The sequence below is a fragment of the Nuphar pumila genome, chromosome 5 (genome assembly GCF_984573655.1).
Source record: "Nuphar pumila chromosome 5, dmNupPumi1.hap1.1, whole genome shotgun sequence".
NCBI classification, from domain to species: Eukaryota; Viridiplantae; Streptophyta; class Magnoliopsida; order Nymphaeales; family Nymphaeaceae; genus Nuphar; species Nuphar pumila.
Genome location: NC_143253.1, coordinates 23,159,374 through 23,165,466, shown reverse-complemented (window position 1 = coordinate 23,165,466; position 6,093 = coordinate 23,159,374).

The window sequence follows — 6,093 nt, the reverse complement described above, 5'->3', positions numbered from 1 at the left end:
AGACATATGCAAAGTAATTACTCATTTTGTTGTTGAGGAATACCCTCCATGGTCTCAGTTGTCCAATCATTGTAACAATAACAGCCCAACCACAATGAAAAAATAAACCGGTAAAAAAATAAGTTAACAAACATATGCAAAAAAAAAATGAGTTAACAAATATATGCAAAAAAGTAAGTACATTATTGAATAAGTAATGTTAGCATACTATTTGTATGACATTCTCATATGCACAATCTATGAAACCCCTAAAATTATACAATTTGAACACCTTCTTTTTCTTGTCAATTTTTCAAAGAACTCAGTGGTAGTTGCCCCAATTGACAAGAATTGAGAGCTGCAACATAAATCAAATAAATCCTATATTTTGCAAAGCATACGTACTCTAATATATTTTTGTTTATGTAAACAACCTCACCACATACACTGCACTTGTATGGCACAACATCCTTGTATTTTGTTCTTCACTTCTTCACCTTAGGTTGCCCTATTTTACAAACCACTTTTGGTAGATAGACAAGTATAAAAGTCGATAGAGCGATGTGTGAGATATTATCTGCCATAGAGAATAATGAATATGCATTATATACAGCTCGATATGATTCAACTGTGAAGAATTTGCCGCAATAATCCTTTAGTAGCGTGCCCTCATACAAATTTCATGTGATCGCATATTTGCAAGGAATCCCGCTAACCTGACACTCTTCACAAGAGCACAAGTGCTTCTGAAGATTAACACTGTAACAGTGAGATCAATCATGGGTTTTCTACCGACATCAGGGACAATGCACTACTTGCACGCATAGTTATTGTGCATTTTTTTTTCAGTTTCTCGACCTTTTTTTTTACCTTCATCACCACAACACTTGGCATATGCTGCTCATTATTTTTTTTTCTAAAAAGTTTCATCAGCAAGATACAAAGCATTTTAATAAGAAGAATTAAGGGTTTGTCATGTATGGCGAGAATCTACGAATGAAGCTCTTTGCTATATTAGACATTAAGCACCCATATCTTTTAGCTAGAAAATAACTATTAGCTCAATGTTCTAGTTTCACATTAGTGGAAACATAATTGTATGCGGCTTCATTTTACTCCCAATTTTTTTGAAGAAAATAATTATATTGTCATCTCATGACTATTTGAGTTGCACTCCACCAAAGTGTACTGAGTGGTGAGCCAAATTCAATAAATGTTTAATGCAATATCCAACACGAGGTCATGCGTAGAAGACAATATACTTTAGACCTCTATGCCTATCTGAGATAATTATAAGCTCTAATCTTGTATTATATTTGTCGAAGCGTATGAGTTCTTCGTTTAGATGCTTCAAAAACTATGCCCATGAATTTTTCAACTCTTTATCAATAACTTCAAATACTACAAAAAATATCTCATCATAAGGATTAATACTATAGGCCGACAATAATATACCTATGTATCTTCTTTTTTGGAACTTGACATCTACCTTACGAACTAGATGGCATCCTTTCAAAAACCCATTGATGCTTGGATAAAAGGAAAATAATAGATACTAATTTGGTCTTTCTAATCAGTTTGAATGTACCTTCACACTTTAAACAAAGATATGGAATATTCTCAAGGAAACTCTTACTTCCCTTGTCTTTCCTAGTATCAAGAGAATATTGGATATCGTGTTGAGTCTTTCTTCTAAAAAGGAGAGATCTTGAGAACTATTTGGTCACTTCTGAGCAGTAGAATGTCTCACCATTGTTGGTTTCTAATTTGTTGCTTCAAATCATTCTAGGAGATATACGAGCCAATCTCTTAGGAATTTTCAAGTATTTGCACTCTAATGGTGTTTTTTCAAGGCATGTTTCTCTCTCTTTTTACTGCTTTCAACTAACACTGCTACTAAGAAATGTGTATAAAATCATTGCCAAGGCCTTACAAAGAGGTTAAAGAAAATTCTTCCTAGAATTATTAATGATAATAAAGGAGCCTTGATTGGAATTAGAAATATCATGAACAACATGGTGGCAACTTTTCTTCTTATTGATGTTATGGAAAAGACACTAGATAAAGTATATTGGAACTTTCTCATTCTCTAATCGATAAGATGGGGTTCAATCCATTATGGGTTTGTTTTTCCTTTTGATCTATTACCATTGCCATAAATGGTAAGCGCTTTGAGCAAGGAGGGAAATATGTCCCTCTAATGAGTGAGGACCTATGCCTTCTCTTGATGAGAGCATTGTAGGTCATCCCTTTGTTATAAGTCAGTTTCATTTTCACTTTTGGTATAAGCAATGACATGCAAAGCCAACAGATGCAGGTAAATCAAGACTTGATATCAATCCTGACAAAATTCAGTTTTCTCCATTTAGTCTTTAACGGGAAAGCAAAATTTTCTCTTTCCAATACTCAATTTGATCTATGAAACTTTCATTTAAATTCCTTGGTGCATTGTTTAAAGATGCCCGGTTGCTTCTCTTTTGAAAGACGTTGAAGACAAGAGTGATATGGACTTGTTTGTGGTAGTCAAGATACCTCTTGCTAGCTAGTAGATGGACTATTGTTATGCCGATCCTTGCAATTGTACCGATATGTTATTCCTTTCAAATACTAGAATATCTAATTTCATTCATTGCGAGAGCTATTAAAAACTTCCTTTGGAACAACGACTCTATTTATTTCTTGTTTGGTGAGTTGAAAGTCAGTCTTTATGCCCATCAAACAGGAGGCCTCAATATTGTGATATTGGGTACATTGGACATCCTCAACTTCCATCTATCAAAGGCCTTCATATTGTGATATTGGGTATGCTCTAGTGGGAGCTTACCATTATCATGCAACTATGAATTGTCCAGCTAGCAACTAGTGGAACAATGTAAATGGGAAAATTGTTTGGGTCTTTTGAAGTTATGGGGTTAAGGAACTTTTCTTAAAAAGATAGGCTTAGGAGGATATCCACTTTTGGGAGAACCTTTAGATTAAGGAAAAAGCTTCTTAGGTCCTATTTCCCCCACCCTATGTTCCTTGCCACTTTGTCAAGAGAAAACCTTGGAATTTCATATAATTCTTTGAGATCATATTATGCTATGGTACTCTGACAAGAGAAAGTAATGTTTGAAAAGAAAATTTGACAGATCGTCACGGCAAAGAATGAATTGCGATGAAATAACAAGTGCATAAATACAATGCCACAAAATAACTACAAATGTGCACATTCATAACTACAAAAGCTACTTTTGGGTCAAATGCAAAAGAGTCACTGAGGGCTAACACATAAACCTCACAAACACAAATATAAAATAAAAATGCTTAGAACAAGCATTACACAAGAAGGAGCCAACAACCCCTTTATATACAAGTGAGGGCATTGAGGAGCTCCCAATATGGTCATTGGAAGTAGGGGTGGCAATTGGATCGGGTTGGCGGGTCAGCATACCTCAACCCGAACCCGACCCGTTTATTAAATGGGTCGACTGTGGCAATCACAAACCCAACCCGTTTATTAAACGGGTAACCCGACATGACCCGCCAACCCGTTTAATAAACGGGTTAGGTCGGGTAAACGGGTTGGTGGGTTAGCGGGCGGGTTGGTGGGTTAGGTTGGCGTGTTGGAGGGTTGACCCGCCCGTCTAACCCGTTTATTAAACGGGTCAGCCGGGTTGGCATACCCCTAACACGACCCGACCCGACCCGTTTAATAAACGGGTTAGGCGGGTCGACCCGTTTATTAAACGGGTTAGTTTAAGCCCAACCCGAACCCACCTAAGAGGCGGGTTGGCGGGTCGTGTTAGGTTTTGCCACCCCTGATTGGAAGCTCTCCAACGGTCATATTTGTGATTGTTGGAGAGCTCCAACAACTCTATGATCATATTGATCATAGAACTCCTAAACAAAGAAAGAGAATAAAAAGATAAAAAACCCAAAATTGTTCTTAATGACATCACCTATTATATGTATAAAAGACCAAAATACCCTTAGTTATATACCTAAATTACATACCAAAAAATAAATATATACATACACATATATATAATATTATACAATACATTTTAATACTCATCTCAAACTTATGATGTGATCACCGAAAGTTTGTCAAGAAGAAAATAAAATTGAGGTGACAAAAGCGTCGTGATAAAGAAGTCCGGCAATTGATATTCGAAAGTGACATATGGTAGGATGATGTTTTTTTTCAAGAATTCTTCATGCACATAGTGACAATCCATTTCTATAGGCTTGGTCTTCCATTAAATGTATGGTTGCTAACTATATATATTGTACTCTTATTATCACAACACAGTTTATATGCTATCTTTAGGAGCACTCATATCTTTAAGTAATCTTCATAACCAAACAATATGTAATGTTGTAGTAGTCATTGCACGATACACAACTTCAGTGGATAATAATGATACTTTCTGTTATTTTTATCATTCATGATATCAAAGAATCACTTAAAAATACACAAAATTCAGTAGTTTAGTGACAATCATTTGGATCTCCTCGCCAATATGAGTCAAGTTATCACCAAATTTGCATGGTAAATGAAGATAACCACAAGACCATGTTTCGAACTCACAATGAGCAGTATGAGTTCCTTGTGATGCCCTTTGAACTCACTAATGCCCCCAACCACTTTCTAGAAGGTCATGAATGACATCTTCAAGCCCTTACTCCACATATATATATATATATATATATATATATATATATATATATATATATATATATATATATATATATATATATATTGGTTTTCTTTAACGACATTCTCATCAATAGCAAGGGATGGGAAGAGTACTCAAGGCATGTGGAGAATGTCTTAGGAATTTTGAGGAGGCACACCTTATATGCTAAAAAGTCCAAGTGCAATTTTGGGCTTGAGCAAGTCATGTATCTTGGCCATGTAGTGAGGTAATGGGGGTGTTGAGCCGGATCAAGATAAGGTCCAATAAATGGTTGAGTGACCTAGACCAAAAACCACCAAGGAGTTAAGAGTTTTTTTGGGTTGAATCAGCTACTGTAGGAGGTTCATGAATATTGCAGCACTTCTCGTGACATTGCTTCGAAAGGACTCCTTCCAATGGATGCCTATATGGCGTAAGGTGCATTCAAGAAATCAAGTGCACCTTGACTAGCACACTTGTGCTCGCCTTGCTCATTTTTTTTCAAACTGTTTGTCATCGAGATCGATACCAGCAATGTGGGTGTGAGGGCCGTACTCATGCAAGAAGAGCATCTTGTTGCCTACTTTCGCAAAGCCTTGTCTAAGACGGTAGTGGACTATGTCAAGAGACGTCAAATGTGTCAAGCTAACAAATAAACAAGAGGCTCTCAAAAATCCCAGCTTGCACCTTTCTCAATTCATATTGGTGGTCCAAGCTTTCCAAGATCATGTAGGGCGCCCAAGATCATTGTGTGTGACCTAGATGCCGCCTTCCTTAGTACTTTTAGAGGGAATACTTCACTTGGAGTTGTGAATTGAGGTGCTGGTACCCTGACTTGACAGGGGTACGATCAGGTTTGCAATATAAAAAATGATACTCAGGTCCTATTAAATAAAACAAACATGTCCATGAGATCGTGAGATTCATATAATTAGGGTGTCAACGGGTCAGAGCTTGTTTGGACTTATGTGGGTCTGAACCTGAATCTGACTTTCAGGTATTGGTACTGGGACAGGACTCAGATTCGGTCAAGTTTGGCATATGAAAAAACATACTCAGGTCCTATGAGGATTACCTGAACTAGACCCGGTCCATACTCGGTAACATAATACTTTTATTGGGTTGGACCCGAGTCTAGTATGAAATTTTACAAGCCATATCCATCTCATATACTAATCGGACCCTTTGAGCGTAACCTGGCTTCTAATCGGACCTCCTTCCTTATCACTTGACGCCCCTACATATAATAAATGCAAAAAATAACTTTTCTGTCCAAATGGGTTCAACGTTTATTGTGTAAAAGCACTTTCCCTGTTGGGTGTCTCTTCCAAAAGAAAGTGGGCTTCCCTTGGGTGGGGGTGTAACAAACGCGGAGGGAACCGAGGAGGACTGAGGGAGGGAGGTTGACTCTACTGGGTCTCACTCGTTCGTGAGAGTCCCAAGGCTTCTTCTT